This window comes from Pinus tabuliformis, chromosome 2_1, assembly GCF_031772625.1.
Source record: "Pinus tabuliformis cultivar Carrire ecotype Pingquan chromosome 2_1, CPIR1, whole genome shotgun sequence".
NCBI lineage: Eukaryota > Viridiplantae > Streptophyta > Pinopsida > Pinales > Pinaceae > Pinus > Pinus tabuliformis.
The window spans coordinates 312,019,109-312,040,650 of NC_142299.1; the positions used below are offsets into that span (position 1 = coordinate 312,019,109).

The 21,542-nt window shown below is 35.9% G+C and overlaps 2 pseudogenes across 1 annotated transcript in view; both read right to left on the reverse strand.

Annotated features, from left to right (window-relative positions):
* LOC149200095 (protein LATERAL BRANCHING OXIDOREDUCTASE 1-like) overlaps positions 1–15,746 on the reverse strand; it is a 78,261-nt pseudogene extending 62,515 nt beyond the window's left edge. The window contains exon 1 of the transcript XR_016253660.1: positions 15,463–15,746. The product of XR_016253660.1 is annotated as a protein LATERAL BRANCHING OXIDOREDUCTASE 1-like (transcript). The remainder of the gene's footprint in view (positions 1–15,462) is intronic.
* On the reverse strand, positions 14,745–15,366 carry LOC149200096 (protein LATERAL BRANCHING OXIDOREDUCTASE 1 pseudogene; annotated as a pseudogene).
* Positions 15,747–21,542: the final 5,796 nt, after the last annotated feature.

A 21,542-nucleotide genomic window follows, 5' to 3' on the forward strand; every position in this document is an offset into this window, starting at 1 on the left:
TCCAGTTCAATCCATCACAAACACACAGAGTCAGATCATAGAGATTAGTCCAGGGAAAACTCTGAACATAGGCAATCACCTAGACTCATCTCAGCAAGAGAAATTGATTCGACTATTGAGAAAATACCAGAAAGCATTTGCTTGGGACTACACCGATATGCATGGGATTCACCCCGACACGTGCACTCACCATATTTATACAGATAGTACTATCAAACCAGTGAGGCAACCGCAGAGAAGAATGAACCCCATGCTCTAGGATATTGTTAGAGAAGAATTGCAAAAACTGTTGAGAGTTAACTTTATATATCCTATTTCTGACAGTCCGTGGGTATCCCCATTGGTTATAGTGCCCAAGAAAAATGGTAAGTGGCGCATTTGTGTTGATTACAGACAATTGAACAAAGCAACGCTCAAAGATTATTTTCCACTACCATTTATTGACCAAGTGTTAGACACCTTAGCTGGGAAATCATCATTTTCTTTTCTTGATGGTTTCAATGGCTACAACCAGATCAGGATAGCCTCAAAAGATCAGGAAAAAACCACATTCACCTGTCCTTGGGGCACTTATGCTTATAATGTTTTTCCATTTGGACTTTACAATGCTCCAGCTACATTTCAGAGAGCTGTATTAGCTATTTTCGCTGATTTAGTTCATGATTGTGTTGAAGTTTACATGGATGATTTTTCAATGTACGGAAATTCATTTGAACATGCATTAGAGAACCTTGAAAGAGTTTTGAAAAGATGTATTGAAGCTAATCTATCCCTGAGCAATGAAAAGTGCTTTATAATGTTAAACGAAGGGATAGTATTAGGCCACTATATTTCTTTTCAAGGTATCAAAGTTGACCCAGCAAAAATCCAGATCATTGTTGATTTGCCAATTCCAAAGAATCAAAGAGAGGTAAGAAGTTTCCTTGGGTATGCAAGCTATTACAGAAGGTTTATTGAACATTTTAGTAAAATAGCTTTACCTTTGTTTAAGCTTCTAACAAAAGATGTACTTTTCAACTGAAATGAGAACTGCTAGCAAGCATTTGAAGCACTCAAAAAGAAGTTATCAACCGCACCAGTTTTAAGAGGGCCTAATTGGAGCCTACCATTTCATATCTTTACAGATGCATCTGACACTGCAGTGGGTGCCTCATTAGGCCAAAAAGAGGAATCTTGTAATTATGCCATTTATTTCATTAGCAAAAATCTAACACCTGCAGAGTCAAACTACACAGTCACAGAAAAGGAAACACTTGCCATCATATATGCTGTGAATAAATTCCGACATTATATAACCGGTTATGAAGTCTTTGTACATACTGATCATTCTGCCATTAGACATTTAATGAATAAACCAATAACTAGTGGCAGAGTTACCAGATGGTTATTATTGTTACAGGAATTTAACATCACAGTGTTAGATAGACCAGGTAAAGAGAATCAGGTGGCAGATTTTCTTTCTAGACTACAAAATCCAGGTGAGGTTGTTCCGGTTGAAGATTCTTTCCCAGATGAAAATTTATTTGCAATTTCCATAGTGAATCCTTGGTATGCTGACTTGGTCAATTATTTGTCTACAGGAAGGACACCTCCATACTTTACTCCAAAGGAAAAGAAGAGACCAGTCAAACAAAGTGCTCGATACTCATGGATTAATGGCGATTTATTTTACACTGGTTATGATATGATTATTAGAAGATGTGTAAGAAATGATGAGATAATTGATATTTTAAAATCTTGCCATGATGAACCGTGTGGTGGGAATTTTGCAGCTAAGCGAACAACATTCAAAGTTCTTACTCTTGGATACTACTGGCCATCCATTTTTAAGGATTCCAAGAAGTATGTGAAGAGTTGTGACAGCTGCCAAAGAATGGGCAGGCCAACAGCTACAGACGCGATGCCACTTCATCCCCAAGTTCACCTAGAGCCATTTGAAAAATGGGCTCTAGACTTTATAGGACCCATTAACCCAACCTCCAATGGTAAGAAGTACATCTTAGTATGTACTGATTACGTCACAAAGTGGGCTGAAGCAAAAGCACTAGTTAGAGCCACCGAACAAACAGTGGTAAATTTCCTTTTTGAAGAGATTTTTGTAAGGTATGGAGTACCAAGGGAAATAGTGACTGATCAAGGTACTCAATTTACTTCAAAGTTAGTGAAGGACATCACAGACAAATACCAAATCAAGCACAGAAGAAGTACACCTTACCATCCACAGGCCAATGGGCAGGTGGAATCCACAAACAAAACTTTGGAAGGGATCATTACTAAAACTGTGGCAATGAACAGGAAGAATTGGGAAGAGAAGCTCAAAGATGCACTCTGGGCTTACAGAATTACGTGGAAGAATACTACAGGATTTACACCATATCAGTTGGTGTATGGAAAAGAGGTAATGCTTCCTATTGAGTTTCAAATACATACTTTTAAACTGGCTGCAGATTTGCAAATTGACCTGGACCAAGCAAAACAAGAAAGAATTCAGCAGTTGAACCAGCTGGATGAAATGAGGCGGCAAGCAGAGGAAACCACAATCCTCATGCAAAAACAAAGGAAGCAGTGGCATGATGCACATATCAAGAAGAAGCAGTTCAAGGAAGGCGACTGGGCTTTACTTTTTGACTCTAAATTCAGAGATCATAAAGCCAAGTTTACCACCCATTGGATGGGCCCATAACAAATTATTCAGGCTTACGACAATGGTTCAGTCAAGCTCAAAACTATTGATGGAGAGGGCCATTCCTTTACTGTCAACGGTCATCGCCTGAAACTTTACACTAAGCCCATCAGCAAGCAAAATTTTCTCCAAACAGTATCTCAACAAAGAGAGGTTGAGATACTGCAGCCTTCAGCTGCAGTATCCCTGCCTTAGTTCATTTTATTTCAATTTAGAAATTCAAAAAGAAATTAAAAAAAAAAAAAAAAACAAAACAAAATCTAAAAAAAAAAAAAAAAAAAAACACAACAAAAAAATAATAACAATGGGTTAGATGTGAAAACCAGACTCTGGCACACTCTAACCCCGAATTCTTACTTGAAAACCAATTCGTTGGCGGGTAAGAATTCCTTTTCTTTTGTTTCCTGTTTGATTTATCAACTGAATAATGACTTGAGGACAAGTCAAAACTTTAGTGGGGGAGAGAAGCATCAGCATTTTGTTCTCTTATCTCTCCATTGTAAATTCTTAAAGATTTCTTATCTCATCTCCTCACTGTAAATTTCCAAAGCAGTTTGTTTCAGCATTCCAGATTTCAATAAAGAAGTTTTTTTGTCATTGTTTTATCTCAGAGGGACCTGGTTATAAACATTATGCAGGGGGACCTGTTCTATCCAGAAGACCATGTTACCAACACCAGCAGTAATGGGACCTGTTTAAGACACATAAAAGGGACCTGTTAAGAGATTGTTACTTCAAGATTACTTCAACAAAGCTTCATCAAGTTTCTACAAGGATCCACAAGTTGCTGGGCACCAAGACTTCATCAAATACCAAAGATCAAGGAACCTGTATACATATAATTCTTTCTCCGGATTTCAAAGAAGCTGCATGAACATCTTCAAGATCTCAGAGGGACCTGTTGCATTCGAATCTATCTCAGGGGACCTGTTATGAACAGCAAAGAATAGTCAAAAGAGACTAGTCCTACCCAGCATGCCAATGCAACGCTTGAACAACCAACAAAAGTGTAATGTATTCCTTATTCTTAACATTTAAATTCTTAGATTAATTTTTAATGTTAAATTTAATAACTGTGACTGCTACGATCAATTTCAGAGACACCTCCATACCTATCACTCGTTATCCTATTGTTAATCCCTATCATCTTCCAATACTCCAACCCCTCTCATACTTATACGATTTTGTTAATCCCCTCTCATATCACCCTTTTCAATCTCTGTTACCAATCAGTTAGACCCTGCAGCCATCCCAACATTTCTATTTGGCCAGGTACCAACAGAAGCAGGGCACGTGGTGAATTGTTTGGAAACCAAATGTCATGCGGGCTTGTTCATTATGTTTGAAACGGCCGAATTATGATTTAACCACCCGAAAAAGCCAAATGATGCAAACGACTACCCGAAATCATATCTCAGTACTTCATATATATGCTTCCAGCGCTTCTATGATGGCATCCATACGATCAGTACAGCCATTCCTCTGTTTCAAAAGATGAATATGTTATGAATTGGGTTAAGCCGGTTATTTCATTATCATTTTCAGTTGTTCTATGTTAGCATTCAACTCTTGTGACTTCAACAGTAAAGACTGAAAGTAGCAAGCGCCACGAAAGGAAAATGTAGTTAATTGGGTTTGACCTCTATTACAAGATAGTCAATCGAGCATCGTTTGGGTTACAAAAGGAGCTAGTGTTAAAGAGCCGAGGATGCCACCAGGTCAGTAGCATTGGGGCGGAAGATAAAAGGTAACAAATCAAAACTTCTTTGTTGAATTTGTAAAACATAAACAAAGAAGAGTTAGAGCACAACTCTCGGCCAAAATGACCAATAGGGTCGAACCAAGCATATTCAACAGTTCGCAGTATCACGAAGATTGAATTTCAATTCTTAAAGAAATACAGTGGCTGCCCTTTTTAGAGAAATTTCGTGGAAGTAATGAAGAGGTCACCAAACAGTTCGCTTTTACATTCAACGGAGAGAAAGCTCTGATAGGTAATTTTTCATTCAGAGTTTCGGAAGACACCATAGCTCAAGCCCTAGGGATCAGCCCAGAAGGGGAGAAGTATTTCAAGACAAAGCAATTTAAAGAGAAATCATGGACTCAATTTATGTCCAGATCCAGGGTTTCATCCGTTAATTGGAAGAAAGGCGTCCCAAGAAGTTGGCTGGTGCATCCCTGGGACGAAATGGTCTATATCATCCAAAAGTTTGTAACTTGTGAAGGCCGCTACAGTATTGTTTACTTGTACCATATCAAGTTACTGTTACATTTGAAAGGGCAGTGTGTTATCAGTCTGCCATACTTCCTCTTGCAAAGCCTAACCAAAATGTCGAAGACCATCCAAAAGCAGAAAGGTAACGAAGACAAGAGCTTATATCACTTTGGGCTAATTAAAATTCTTATTGAGTATGAATTACAGAGAAGAGGGAAAACGTGGAAGGAGTTCTTGGCTGCTAACCAAATTAAAGACGAAGAGGACAAGGAAGAACCACAGGAAAACTCAGGATTCATGAATGATATCGATGAAGAGATTCCTATACACAAAGCAAGAAAGGTACCTCCACCTGTTAGCAGTATAAGGACGAGGAAAATGAGAAAAGAGGATGCTCGGAAAGCAGAGAAAGATAAAATTTTTACCACCTATTCAAGAAGAACCAGGAGAAAATCAAAGGCTCAGCTACAAGAAGACCAGCCTGAATCAAATGCACCTATGCCGATGGATATTGAAAGTAGTGCCCACTCACAACCTGGACCAGGAGCTGAGATGGAGGTTGAAAGCAATAACAGGCAAGAAAAAGATTCATCACCTGCCATAAAGAAACAGAAGAAACTGGAGAAGAAAATTGAGAAGTTAAAGGAAGAACTAATGGAGGCTAATATGCTGGAAAAAGTTATCAAGAAAGAAAATGAAATGCTCAAAGCACAGAGTAAAGAGACTCAACAGAGGAATGAAAAGTTAAGGGAACAAATTAAGGAACTTGAAGCTGAACAAACAGATATTTGTAAGTGGGCCACTAAATGGTACAACCAAAAGAAGGTCCTCAAGGAAAAGTACAAAAGTTTAAAGCATGAGCTCCATGGTCAGAAAGATGCCCAGGTGAAGAAGAATGTGGATACATTGTTGAAGGCAGCAGAGGTACAGGCAGGGACAGAGTTCAGAGGAAGCACATCAGGGTTAGCATGAGGTCATGCTAATTCATTAAGTCGGGGAGAAATGTTGGTACCATTCCTTGACCTCCTTTTTCCTCTTCAAACACATCGTTTGCCTACCTTTTTCCTTCATACATCTCTTAGACCCCCTGAAATTGATTAGTTAACAGTATTATAGTTGTTAAATACATTAGAATTGATTTATGAGTTTTATGTTAAAGAATTAAGGATTTTTGATAAAAAGACTACAGGAAGTTCCAACATCCTGTAATTGGTTTATTGTTTGACATATGGCATGACAGCTAAGCGAGAGCAAAGGGTAGGGATGAAAAATAGAATGTACAAGCATGGACGAACACCTATCCTCCAGCAAAACCAACACTCCTGAAGGCACGGTCAATGACGGTCAAAGCACAACATGTTGGCGACAAAAGCAGCAACAGCATAGGGTTCTAAACCGATTTAGTTTTGTTCCTTTTTGAAATCGGTTCAGAATGGAAACAACTTAAAAACTATGCCATAGCAAAAGCGGCAATAACCGCATCACGAATGTACATTCATTTCAAAATGTAAACGTTGTAAAAACATATGTAAACACAGTTATGTGTTGTCAGTTAGTGGTTATCATTGTATCATTTTGAAAACAGAGCTTTTGAACTTACTACCAAAAACACGGTTGCAGTCGCGATTTCATTGTTGCGTTGATTCGATAGTTGCTTGAGCACAGTCCAGTATACCTTTGAAACGTGGACGGGCCCTGCGTGGAACGGGTATACTGTCATTTTATTTCATTTGCAACTTCTGAATATTCAATAGTATGCACAGTGATTAGAGTTCAGTTTATGCTTTCGTTGATTTAATTAGAAATTCGTATGAGTAATGTTTATGATGGTAGCTTGAAGGATTCATCGCTGAGATCGTTGAATTGTATCCTGTAAGGGATCTGATCTTTCGTTATTTTAAGAGCATCTTCATGAACCCTGTTTCTCATATATTTGAATTTTAAGTGTGCTTATGATTTTAGTATATTTCAATCTTTCATGAATGATAAACATTGAATGCTGAGTGTTCACTGAACAGGGGTTTTATGCACAACATCCTCGCAAGGGGATTGAAATCTTGGTTTAAGTAATACACAGTGTTTTTAGGATAAGTAGATGAGTTGAGTGACCTGAGTGTCCAGGTGATAGGGAACATACCTCAACCTTTCGTAAAGAAGTTTTGTAACCTACCATCACGAACACTTAGTTAAGAATCCTTTATGTCTATAGATTGTAGACGCATGCCTCGAAGTTTACTGATCCTGGTTGATAATAAATATAGCCTAATCTAGCACCCTAGATAGGACACTACACACTGCAACATTGACAGTCATATAGAGGAGAAGTATTGGAATTTTCATCTAGAGCTTAATCTCAAGAGCAAAATGAAAGACAATAAGAAGAAGAATCTCATGGCCACTAATTCAAGCAACCAAGTTGAAAGTAGCTTAGACGTGGATAAGAAGATCATATATACATCAGTGTAAAAGGAGGTGAATTTGAGAAGCCTTTAGCAACAAGAAGAGAAATAAATGACCAAACTCTTCCATATAAAGATATAGGTCAAGAAGACAAAGATTTATGTTATGTTTGACTCAAGATTGTAGGTGAATCTCATTGTCATAGAGTTGTTCAAGAAGTTGGGGTTGAAACTTCATGAACACCCAAGTCCATATCCATTGGTATGGGTAAATAAAGATGTAGAGTTGAAGGTAAAAAAATAGTGCTAAATTAGATTTGTTATTAATGTTGATTATATTGATGAAGTAGAATTAGATATTGTTCCCCCTTGATGTATGTGAAGTCATGTTTCAGAGTCCCTACATGTATATACGAGATTCAATATTCATGTGGAGATCCAACCAATATCAACTCGTAAAGGATGGAAAATAATTCACCATCAACATGCACAAAGTAAAGTAAAAAAATTCATTGATAAGTGTCAACCAAGCTAAGAAATTGGCCAGTTCTAGCATAAAGTATGTTTTATTATTTTTAAGTGAAAAATAGTCTGTAGAGGAATTAGTAAGAGGCAGGGAACCCTTTAAGGGGTGTACTAAGAGAAAACAACTGGAAGAGTTTCTACATGCATATAGGGACGTGTTATAGGAGCCTAAGGGGTTACAACCTACGAGGGAAGTAGAGCATGAGATATATTTGTTGCCAAACCCCCCATTTCCAAACACTGGGTTGTACAAATAGTAAGTTTATAGAAGCAAGTGAAGTGAAGAAACAATTGTAGCAGCTACTGGAACAAGGTGTCATTTTACCAAGTACATCACCATGTGGGTCACCCATCATCACTGTGCGAAAGAAGTTTGGGACTTGGAAAATGCGTATAGATTACAAGGAATTGAATAATATCATACTCAATAAAATGTACCCCCTTTCCAAGAAAGATGATCTATTGGATCAGTTACAACAAGAAAAATACTTCACTAAGATGGACTTTAAAGCTTGGATACAACCGGGTTTGAGTCAAAGAAGAATATACCTGGAAGACCACCTTTAAAACCAAGAATGTTTTGTATGTGTGGTTAGTCATGCCATTTGGCCTATGCAATGCACCATTTATGTTTATGTGATTAATGAATGATGTGTTGTGCCCAATTACAGATTCATTTGTTATTTCCTATTTTTATGATATATTGGTATACAATATGATATATTGGTATACAATGCTCCCTAGGAGGAGTACATATAAAATTTAACATAGAAGCACCAACTAATACAAATTCTCAAGAATTTTGAGTTTGGACAATAGTATTTTCTGTATTTGGGGTATTTGATAGGTGTAGGAGAGCTTACGATAGATCCTACCAAGATGGAGGCCATCATGAAATGGACGGTGTCTACTAATGTTTCTGAGGTTAGGAGTTCCATTGGGGTGAGATAGTACCTAAGGAAATTCATAGCCTCATTTTTAGCAGTAACAACACCTCTCAACACCTGTAATGTCCTTGATTTTGTGAGTGTGTAACTTACTAAGGAGTTTTTTTTATTTTGATGATATTAATTAAAATGGGGTTGATATTATTTTTATTGGAAAAGAGAGGCAACTATTATATTCACAAAAAATAATATTTTATTATAAAATGGTGGAAAATAGTGTTTTATTATAAAAGGGGCAAAAAATATTATTTTATTAGAAAAGGCAGCAAAAAGTCACTTAGTGGATAGTGGCCCCCACCAATCAAATAATATTAAGAAGGAGTCTAGAATCTTGGGGGAGAACTCATTGACATCTTATAAAAGGAGGATGGGGATCATTTTAATATTCATCCTGTTTGATCATATCTCATTTTTATTGAAGAGAAACTCAAGCGAGTTTTAGTCATGAAGGTTTCAAGTGAAATGCTCACCCTAATTTCGGTGGATCTCTTTCCACCCTAGCTAGCATTTTTGCTTCTTCAGTGGACAATACTGCCACCCTAGTCGTATCTTTTCCTAGTGCTTGTTTCTGAAGATTTAATCATGTTGTTGTAGGGATTCTTCAACTCTTTCAGTTTGCATGGAAACACAAATTTTATTGTCTCAAGGGATTTTGAAGTTCATTTGTGAATAAGGTCGAGCTTCAATACTCAAGCAGAGGTTCTCAATACAAGCATTCTTCCTTAAGATTCTAGTTCATAAAAAGGTGTTTGAGTTGGTTGTTTACACCCAGAATTGAAGAATGAATTTGAGAGAGGACATATAGTGATTATTATAGAGGAGTCTGAATTATAGTTCCTATCATCACAAAGGATTGGATTATTATTTTTTATGGTGCCAAGTTCCCATTTCTAGATACTAGACCATTGGTCAAATCTTCCAAGGGTCGAATTCTTGATCACAAGGAGGGTTGAATTGTATTATGGTACTAAGCTTATCAAACTTCCAAGGGATGAATTGAATTTCTCCTTTGCATCACAACATTTAGATTGTTGGAAATCACTTTTAGAATTTAAATACCAAGGAGGAGGAGGATTTTCATTTATCTTGTGACAAAGAGTCTATAAGGAATAAGGCCAAACCATTTGTGAGAGGAGGCCAAATTTCATAAGCCACCAACACCATAATTTTTCTAGAGGGCGAGTAGATCCTTATGCACCAGAATTCATGTAGAAATTATGTAAGAATATTTCAGAGGTTATTTTGTTAGAGGAAGGGTCTTGTTCTTTAATATTTGTGACCAAGTTCCGTGTACCAAAGTCTGAAGCATCATTCATCTAAATAGGTCGTGTTTTTCAAAGGAGAAGGACCTCTTTGTCATGCATTTACAACCACTTTACAACTAACATTTAGATGATAATTTTATATAACTTGAGTGGTCTTATAATTATCTTAAGGTCACGCTCCTTTTACATTCAGACTCGTTTGAATTATCTTTGTAAAATGAGTATTGTAGCAGCCTATTTTGGGACAACAAAATTTACTCTCCAGGAGATCAAATTCACCTTGATTATAAAAGAGTAATTACCAAGTCATCAACATTAAATTTTATCATCCGTATTACCATGGAGCTTGTTCTAGGTGTTATTCTTAAATGACATTATAAACAATGAATTTTTCTCTCAATTAAACATAAGATTTTTGCATCAGTTATTCATTGAATATTGTCTTCAAAGTTTGCTATCAAGTTGTTTAACAAAACTTTTGTGTTATCTATTGAAAGTATTTTCGAGAATATGGACAAAAAATGTTTGTAGAAAGTTGCAAAGAAATTTTCAAATATTTTTGGAAACATTTAACTGAATTTGTTTGGAATATTATAACCTTTCTTGAATCTTAGTTTGGGAATGTTATAGTGGCATTAGAGCATGTTTTTGGATAGTTGGTGGGTTTGAGGGGCATATTTTGACTATGAATTGACGATTTCCAAAGTCACCAAGGCAAATAACCCACTCCATCATTGAAAGATGAAGAAAAGTGAAGAACTGATAAAGGAAATTTTGCATGTTATACAGCGATATCAAAGGAATTTAACAATATTATTAAAGCATCCTAAATGGTTTAAGCCACCCTTATCAATTGGGAAGAAAAGAGATGAGATCAAATAGGAAGAAATGAATGACTTCTTGGATGTGCATGCACTGGTTCATGTTGAGGATGTGTGCAATGAGGTTGAAAAAAAAAACTTTTAGCACTCCATTAGAACCATCCTATGGGGTTGATAACAATAGTAACTGTGATTCAGATGAGTTGGCACCTAATCATGATAAAGATTTGGATGTTGATTCAATTTATCAAGAGTTATGCATGGAGGGATACATAAAGGAGGATGAATTTGGGAAGCATGGTGATGGTGACCATGAGTCCCATCGTTTGGCAAGGAGGTTGAAGGTAGGTGAAGACATGGTTGTTGCTTCCTTGAGGAATTTTGATGATACATAGGCAATGGTGGTAGATTATTGTTGGAGAAGTTTAGTGACATGTGATGTTTTTGGAGGAGAGCCTTCACTTGCAGTTTTTAAAACTCTTAGGGAGGCATTGGTAGGGATGAAATCCAACTACCTACACCTCCTTTCAGAGAGATAACATACTTGTGCTTGTTTAGGAATATCATGATGCACTAGTAGGGAAATACGAGGAATTTTACAAGCTTACTCATGAGCTTGAGATTTCCTAAGAATCCCTTAAGAGCACTCAGATGGCCTCCAAGAATTGAAGTTGTAGGGTGAGAAACTTGGTATGGAGTTGAGTTCTTTACATTCTTCATCCTCCATGGCAAATAGTGAGCTAACTATGAAAACCATTACACCAGAGCATGTTAGGGTACACATGATTTGGCACAGGAGCTTCCTATGATAGTTGAGCACAAGAACCACCCAGTTGAGTTGGCACTTACAGAGAGGCTGTTGGCATTATGACTAATGTGTTGTCCTTGATGACAACCTAATTGATAAATATATATAATAATATTAATTAAAAAAATTCAAAATACTATAATATAATTATGTAGGTAAAAGAAAATATTATAAAAGTATAGCAATTGAAATATTTTATGAATTAGTGCCTTTTAATAAAATTATAATAATGTCATATAATTATATGAATATAGGAAAATATATAAAATAACAATAGTTTATTGGAGGAATGTGACAATATTATAGTAAAAAGGGAATATTATAAGATTAGAGTAATTTAAAGATTATAGGAATTGGATTTTTTTTAAATGAAATTATAATATGATATTATCTATGAGAATATTATAAGATTATAATAATTTAATTTTTTTATAATTAGATTTCTTTTATAATAGTATAATAGTATGAGTATAATAGTATAATAGTATGAGTATAGGGAATAAATATTATAAAAGGTTAACATATTTTTTTAATAAATTTAAAATAATGAAAATATTATTTATTTATTTAATTTAAAAATATTTAACAATAAAATATTGAAATGTTGAATTTATTTATATATTAATAATAAATTTCAATTTTTAAAATTTATTTAAAAATTAAATAATTATGAAACATATATGTTAGATTTTTAGAATTTTAATTTAATTATCAATAATTGTTAAATAAATAGTAAAGGTTCATCCTCTATAAAATATTCTTAATAACTGTCATAAATTAAAAATTAAAATTTATGTCAAAATTAATTTTTATTTTTATTTTTTATTACAAATAAAAACATTTAATTTATATGATCAAACTAATAACAAAATTAACTATAATAATAACTAAATTAGCGAGCTTGTCCAGTTCATATCATATCTCAACTTGATGGTATACGATTGTGATTCAAAAACACTATTACAAAAAAAATGACTAACACAAAACAAAAAGATACAATGAATATTCATTATAGTGATAAAACCAAGAAACTCACTCATCAAATTAACGAGTTGAGCATGGTTAAAAATCTCATTAAGGTGATTTTCTTTCGGGATAAATCTAGAATCAATATTTCTGTATTCTTTCGATTTATTTTGTAACAAGAAACTTTCAATGTTAATGTTGAGTTCGTTCAAAACAAATCATATATATAAAAAATCTTTGCAGTCATGCGATATAAGATTTTATTTTTATCAAAATCATACCGGGATTTCGATTTTAGCAAAATTATATTTTTATAATATGATAATGTATAAGATTAAATTTTCACTAAATTAGATATGGGATTTAAGGAAGGATGAATTTAGTTATGAGATCAAGGGATGCATGTTAATGGCTATATTAATTATATAAAGTTTTTATAAAATGAAAATTATAACTAATAATTAATGTAGATTAGAAATGCACACATTTATGTTTATTTTTCAAATGCATTTATTATCTCGAATGTATTTATTCAAGAGAATTTTTTCTTTTACCATCATTTTGTTTTGATAAAATCTCAATCTCATGATTGTTCCTTACTTCTTCTTTATGATTCTTGCATGGTTGGAAAGGTGTCTATGTGTAAAAAAAATCATAAGGTCCCATGCTTTAGTGAGAAAGTTTTATCCCCAAAATATTTCATTTAAGGTCTTAGAATGTTATTAGAATTTTTTAGACCCCAATGCTAATAAAATTGCTTCTACAAGTTGATCCCTCCAAATTTTCTAATGTAAGACATAGATGAAATTTTATATAATCATCAAATGTAGCTCATACATCCTCATTTTGGGAGGATTGTGGTCCTCAAAAACTTTATTAAATGAGACTAGAGTACCATGTTAGTATGTGGAAGTTATCATTTCAACCCAATCTATGAAAAGTCATATTACCCTTGTCTCATAATTTGTAATCTCTTCTACAAATTGTAACCTATATAACTTTGCTTGAGCATATGATGCTAAATCATCCATGCATGCTAGGACTTGCTCCTCTTGTTCATGATGGTTGAAGTGATTCATTTTGTACTAATTTGAGGGTGTGTATAAGTCAGATTTGAAATAGAACAATCCCCCTTCATCTCTCCGTGCACCATCAATGGGCTCAACCAATAAAATATGAGGTACTTTAATTTGTCTAATGTGTGCATTACATGCTAGGAACATGACCATCTTATTCATGATTTCCCATCTCATTTCTCAAATATAGGGAAAAAAAAGTGACAAAGATTTAAAATACCCACATCTCTCATAGTATGATGATAGGTGGTACATCAATGGCTTTAAGGAAAAGTGTTGGGGGTTGTGGTCCTTTATTGATAGTTGGGTTAGGAGGATTTAAAATACACTCATCTCTCATAGTATGATGATAGGTGGTACATCAATGGCTTTAAGGAAAAGTGTTAGAGGTTGTGGTCCTTTATCGATAGTTAGGTTAGGAGGATTCAAAATATGCTCATCTCTCATAGTATGATGATAGGTTGTACATCAATAGCTTTAAGAAAAAGTGTTCGCAGTTGTGGTTTTTTTATATATAGTTGGATTAGGAGTAGTAGGTATTTTGTCCAGTGTTTCACGTATAATTGGAATTTTGATTAGGGGTTTAGGTGGTCTAGTTACTTGCTATTTACATATTCTTAGTGCACTAGTGATTCAACTTAATAATCATAATAGCAATTTGTAGAATGCAGGTAAAGTCTAATGAATGAAATGGAATTTCTCCCATGTTTCTATGGACAAATAAGCAAAAGATTTCAACTTAATAATCATAATAGCATTTTGCAAAATGCAGGTAAAGTCTGATGAATGAAATGGAATTTCTTCCCATGTTTCTATGGACAAATAGGCAAAAGATTTAATCACAAGCAATGGGGAAAATTGAAAATAACCATATTATAAAGAAATTTGAAAGATAATTATTTTGTTTTATTTTTAAGTTAGTTTAATGTAATGAGCTGGTTTTTTTTTTTAAAGCAAACCAGCATATGACAACATACACAAACCAGCATATGACCGCATTGTTCGACAGCCTGATCTGTTTAAAAAACAGCGGCGGAGCTTAAGTATTGCTGATGTCAAGCATGGCGAAGTCTGCAAGCGGGTGTTTCCTTTAAGTTGTCTGGAGAGGTAATAGCGAATGTATTCTTCGTGTTTGAACATCCTGTACAAGCACGGGTGGTGTTCATCCACTAGTTTCGATGCTGGAGCCACCTCTGCAGCCATACCTGCATTGTAGAACAGCGCAATAGAAAGTCTGGTTCTCTCTGCATTTGTGACTGCGCGATGCTTCACACTTTTATATCTCCCGTTTGTCATTACCTGCTACACAAAGAACAATAAGGGAGTAGCACCATGAATAGACCTTCAAAAATTATATTAATGTCTGCAACAAAATCTAAGCAATCCAGAATGCCCAAATCCCCAGGTATTGAGATGATTACCTCTAGCAAGTCTCCAATGTTTACAACAAGGCCATATGGAATGGGTTGCACAGGAATCCATTGATTTTGATTATCTTTCCGGACGTGCAAGCCTACTGTTTCGTCATCCTGCAGTAGCAATGTTAGTCCCCCTCCATCAGAGTGATGACTCGAAACCAGAACAGGCTCTGGTGTAGGGCAAGGAGGGTACAAGTTCATGCGCATCAAATTCATGGGCTCTGACCCAAACTTCACCTTGAAATAATGGATTAGAATATTCAAGAATTTGTAATCCCCAATAATAAAGATCTCCCCACTCGGAATGTACAACCTGGCTTGTCTGTGGCAATTGTATACCTGGAAGAAACCCTAATCTTGGCAGGCCATGGAAAGCCTCATCATTTCTTGGTGTCTGAGATGATCTTGTACAGGCAAGATGCTCAACTTCATCATGTCGATGAAAGGAATTGCAGTTTGAAGAGAGAGCAGTAATGAGAACGTGGTGGGCCTCTCTTCCTGGGACCTGATGTATCGGCCGGGAACAGCTTCATGTGAGTGGCCATGATTTTTGACAAGCTCCTGCACACTCTCCACGGGAATCACTATGGGTTCACGAAAGAGTTTGCACCTGCAGCAGCCAGTCAGACAAAGTAGATAATTGTGGACGAGATGAGATGTGGATCAGAATATATATATATGCGTGTGGGGGGCGAAGAGGTTTTTGCGTGCACAACAATTTTACAGGACACGCAAGATAGTTCAAACTTCCAAAATGCAATACGGATTCCAACACGATACTTCAAAATTCACTTATTTAACAACCGATTATTAGTGGCGAGTGTCCATCACATTGAGAAGAGATCCGTTCACCTAATAAACTCTCTAACGATTATCTACCTATTAACACAGTCACAAATTAAGTGGTTGAAGATGACATCAGTGAAAGCATTTATGATCATTAGAAATTTGGTAATCCAAAACATTTTTACCATTATTTATATATTAATTAAAATACAAATTGATAATGGTAATCAGTGAAAGCATTTACAATATCTGAATTCGATTATATAAATTTAATTATATTAATTAAAAAATAATTTTAATATATGTTAAGTAAATATGAAAAATAAACCAATTCAATAATGGTAAGCAAATAAATTTAAGCATGCAAGAAAATTAATATTAAAAATTCCATTTATTATTATAGAATATAAGATAATATCTTAATTTTCTAATACAAAATCAAAATCTCTCATCACAAAAGAAATTATGAATCTCACAAGTTTTATATAAGATATCAAAGATTTCGTTGGTTGAAAGATTTTGATATCAATGAAAACTGCATGGCAACGACCATGCAGTTAATGCTTAATATCTTAACCATTTGTGAATATCAACATCAATTGGAGTGCAAAGCAAATGACACTTAGAATACGAGACGAGAACGTGGTATGAGTAAAGGAGATGGATATGATAAGATACATCCCCTGGACCGGAAATTTATTTTATGAGACTATCATGGTACTATGACATGAGTAAAGGGGATGCATATTATATGAACATAGTGGTTTAAATGTTTTCTCAACTGGTCTTTTTAATGAGATTATGATGGTAAAATGGCAAGGTAAAATAGATGAATATTATAAGATTATAATGGTCTAGATGTTTGGTATAATGGTATTGGTAAGGAGAACGAATATTATAAGATTACAATAATTGAGATGTTTGGTGTAATGGTATTGGTAAAGAGAATGAATATGATAAGATTATAGTAATTGAGATGTGTTTTTTTTTAAATGAAATATAATATATTGAGAATATTAAAAGATTAATGGTTTAAATAAGTAAAGAGATGAATATTTTAAGATTATAATTATTTAATATAATTTTTTTCCTTTAAATTGAAGTATAATTATATGTAGAATAATATAAAATGATTTAAATGTACTATGAATTAGTATTTTTTAAATGAGATTATGATTGACCAGGTTATATAAATCAAATGGTTAGTAAATACTAATACATACTAAAGAAAAAAAATTATTTCATTATACATTTTATATTTTTAAAATAGTTTTTTTTTTTAATTAAATAAATTTCAATTTATTTTAAATTACTATTATTCATTATGAAAAAATTAACATATGAGCTAATAATAGCTACAAGTAGGTTTTGTTATAATACTAAATACCAACACTATGGATTATTAACACCATATGTCCAAAAAACCATAAACTAGCAATTGCAACAAAGGTTGCAAATGAAACCTGGTAAGCCTAGGAAAGAGTAGCATTAAATTGTTATGCTTCCATGATTACAGTAAGCATAGGAAAGAGTAGCATTAAGTTGTTACTCATAGCATAGGAAAGAGTAGCATTAAATTGTTACTCTTCCATGATTATAATGAAAGTGTCACTAGATGTTGCCAAAGGGTGTAAGTAGAATTTTGGATCTTAGTTAAAGAGGCGGGTCTTAGGAATTACATCATTAAGAGAATCCATCTGTAAAATAAAGTTCTTTTTTTTTTTTGTTATTTAGTGTAGTTGCCAAAGTCTAATGCAATGTAGAGATAATAAATATTTCTATCGATATCTATAATATAAGGTTCTTTTTTTTTTGTTATTCAGTGTAGTTGCCAAAGTCTAATGCATTGTAGAGATAATAAATATTTCTATCCATATCTGTAATATAAGGTTCTTTCTTTTTGGTTATTTAGTGTAGTTGCCAAAGTCTAATGCATTGTAGAGATAATAAATATTTCTATCCATATTTGTAATATAAGGTTCTTTTTTTTTGTTATTTAGTGTAGTTGCCAAAGTCTAATGCATTGTAGAGATAATAAATATTTCTATCCATATCTATAATATAAGGTTTTTTCTTTTTGGTTATTTAATGTAGTTGCCAAAGTCTAATGCATTGTAGAAATAATAAATATTTCTATCCATATCTGTAATATAAGGTTTTTTTTTTTTGTTATTTAGTGTAGTTGCCAAAATCTAATGCATTGTACAGATAATAAATATTTCTATCCATATCTGTAATATAAGGTTCTTTCTTTTTGGTTATTTAGTGTAGTTGCCAAAGTCTAATGCATTATAGAGATAATAAATATTTCTATCCATAAAATTATTGACGAGAAGACCTGATTTTGGCGTTAGACGATTAAAATAACCTAAACCACAAGATTGAAAATAGTTATTACAGTTACAATTCAGTATTACGGTTACAACTAGGAATAAGATCGAATAACAAAAATCTAGTGCAGAAAACTAGAACCCCTCCTTTGCGTCCTCTGCGGCTTATGCCTGTAGCACACCGTCACAGGCATCACCGTCTAGTAAGTGGGTGTAGCCGGCAAAGTTAGTAGTTTGGAAACCTTTTGCAGGTAAGGTGATATCGCACTCGCGCCAAACTATGGAAACCAAGATTCGCCATGCAAAAGTTGCTGTCTCCACACACACAAGTGCTGGTGAAGATAATTCATACATGAGAGCTATTATTTTTGTGCTAAACAGTAGCATAACTGCATTACAGAATGATGGACTTCGGCGAAGTAGAAATGATCTTTGTCCTCATCCTCATCTTCGCCATCTGTTGAAAGGCTCTCGTCGTCTTTGTATCATCGTTATGTTATACGGATTCTATAAGGACCAGCAGTCCGTGCGACATGCAAGGTGACTCCACCGGAATGACGAGCTGGCGAAATGACTGAACGGGCAAGACACTTGTGTACAAGTGAAGGCGGTCATGTGTTTAAACGTGGGTGAGCTGGGCGCTTGGCCTGCGGGCCGACCAAACGATGTGCGATGGCAGGGTTGCAAAGGTGGGCGGTCCCATGATTTGGGCAAGCCAACCAAACCTTTGGGCAAACATTGCAACATGAAACGAGTCGGCTGGGCGAAGTAGCAAGGGTTGGTCAGGTGGCACGACCTGCCACCCCACCATACATATAGACAGGCGGGTGGATGAAATGAATTAGTCGAACAGCGAAGTTCAAAAATCAAAAGAGTTGGTGGTTGAGTGAAGTGCGAGGTAGTTCGATGGAGCTGCAGTGTGAAGGCGAACGGTGATTGGGGTTTAGGCACAGGTCATGTGCTCGCACGTCAAGCAGGTCGAACAGGTCAGTGTTTAGGACGAAATGAAGGCGAGTTGGCAGGGATGCACGCTGGGTGCACCTGCATGATGAGTTGGAGGTCGGGCAGAACGGTGGTAGGGCATTCAATGGAGTGTTTGGTGAGGGCGTTCGGTGAGGGCTTTTGGTGGACGGTGAGACGAGTCAAGGGTGGCACGATGGGTGCACCCACCGACGAATTGAGGCGAACGGGTGAATGGCCGGGTGGATGTGCGGACGGGCGATCGGGTGAGGGCGCGACGTGCACGCTGAAACAAAGGTTTGGTTAACACGGTTGGAACGTGCGGACGGGTGACCTGGGTAGGGCGCGCCGTGCACGGTGAAATGAAGGAGTGTCGGTTTGGTGAAACAGAGGTGTGACTCGTGCGGAGGGTGCCCGGGTGAGGCGACATGGTTACGACGAGGCGCTTGAGTTGGGAAAATGATATGACGAGTTGGAAAATTGGCTAAGTGTAAACTTGGGGTTTCTAAGGTTTAACTTATAATTTGTAAAAAGTGGAAATTTTATATATTGATATTCGGGTAGACTCATATTGCAGGGAGTTGCCCCTCCCTTTATACTGTTGTGCAATTGTATATATGTTAATTGCTATGGATAATGAATGTGTATGGGTGTTCATTTGTATAAAGGACAAATATAATACTTGGTAACAAAAATTAAACTAAGTATGGAATGTTAAGGCGTAGCCCATGAACATAAGTATTGGTGAAAAGAAAGTGTTCAGTGGTGCCACACCTCGCTATAGTGCGGTTGGAAGATTATCGCCAGTGTAGGGGCGTGACAGTGGGTATCGAAGCTGGTGTATGACGAAGAGCTGATCAGGTTGAAGGTGAAGATGGTTCAAGTTTTGCAGGAAACTTGGTGAAGTGACAGTGACTTGCAGGTGAAAGAAGTTGATCATTGATCAAGAACTGATTCAGTTTGCAGGGAATCTGGTGAATAGTCTATAATAGATCTCAAAGAAGGAAGCTGATGGCAGAGATGGTAGGTGAATCTCATGTTGTGGGTGAATTTAGCCATGATGCAACCGAGGCTTTCATAAATAGGATATTGGAAAGGATGGAAGAATTGGATTCTTTCTGGACTTCAAGAGTGGTCGGGATCCTTAAAGATCAAGAAGGCAATGCGAAGATGAGAGAGGAATTTGATGAACTCCGAACCCAATATGAGTATACTGACTTTAAGTATACACAACTTGAAGAAGAAGTCAAGGAGATTGGGAAGGCAAGAGACCAAGGTTTGGCAGAAATCTTGAACTTGCAGAAATCTCTTGATGAAGTGAAAGATGAGATAGCGGTGTTGAAGAAGGCCATGAGACATAACTCAGGTGGAGGAGTGCCTCATGTGAAAGTCAAGGAACTGGAATCTTATGATGGTACAAGAAGTGCGAAGACTCTTGGTAACTTTCTATGGGATATGGAGCAATACTTGGAACGCTTGGGTTTACCTGATGAGGAGACTAAAGTGAAAGTGGCTACTCAATTCTTGACGAAGGATGCTAAGATGTGGTGGCGAAGGAGGATGGATTAGATTACCAATGGTAGTGCTGATGACATAACTTCGTGGGATGACATGAAGAAGGCTTTGCAGACCCACTTCAGTCCTCAGGATGAAACATGGGAAGCAAGGATGAAGATAAAGTACATTAAGCAAATGGGAAGTCTGCAGGCATATCAGCGGGAGTTTGCAAGTGCAGTTCTGGAACTTCCAGACATGGCAGAAAGGGACAAGGTGTTCAACTTTATCATTGGGATGAAACCTTGGGCACGCAATGAAGTGAAGAGGCAGAATATTAAGACACTTGAGGAGGCTTTTGCTGCTGTGGATCATTTGGTGGAGCATTATGACGAAACTTCTGATGAGAAAAAGAAGAAGTTCGATAAGCCGAAAGAGAAGAAAGATGATGCTTTGAAATCGAATGATAAGTCGAAGATGAAGAAACCATTGAAGTGTTGGATATGTGCGGAACCACATATGGTGAAGAATTGTCCTTCCAGACCAAAAGTGGCTGCGGTGGCACAGTCTAATGCGAAGAAAGAAGGAACTTCTATGGGGGTGATGCAGATACTTGGAGCTGCAGCTGCTACAGAAGCGGTCTCTCGAAGAGATCCGGAAAGGAACAGCTTGGAGTATGTTTGGATGAAGATTGGGAGTGTGGATGTACTCACTATGGTGGATAGTGGGGCTACTCACAACTTCATGAGTGAGGATGTTGCGAGAAGGATTGGGCTGAAGTTTGTACCAGTGAAGGCACAAATGAAGACAGTGAATTCTCCTCCTGATTCCGTGATTGGTGTAGCTGAA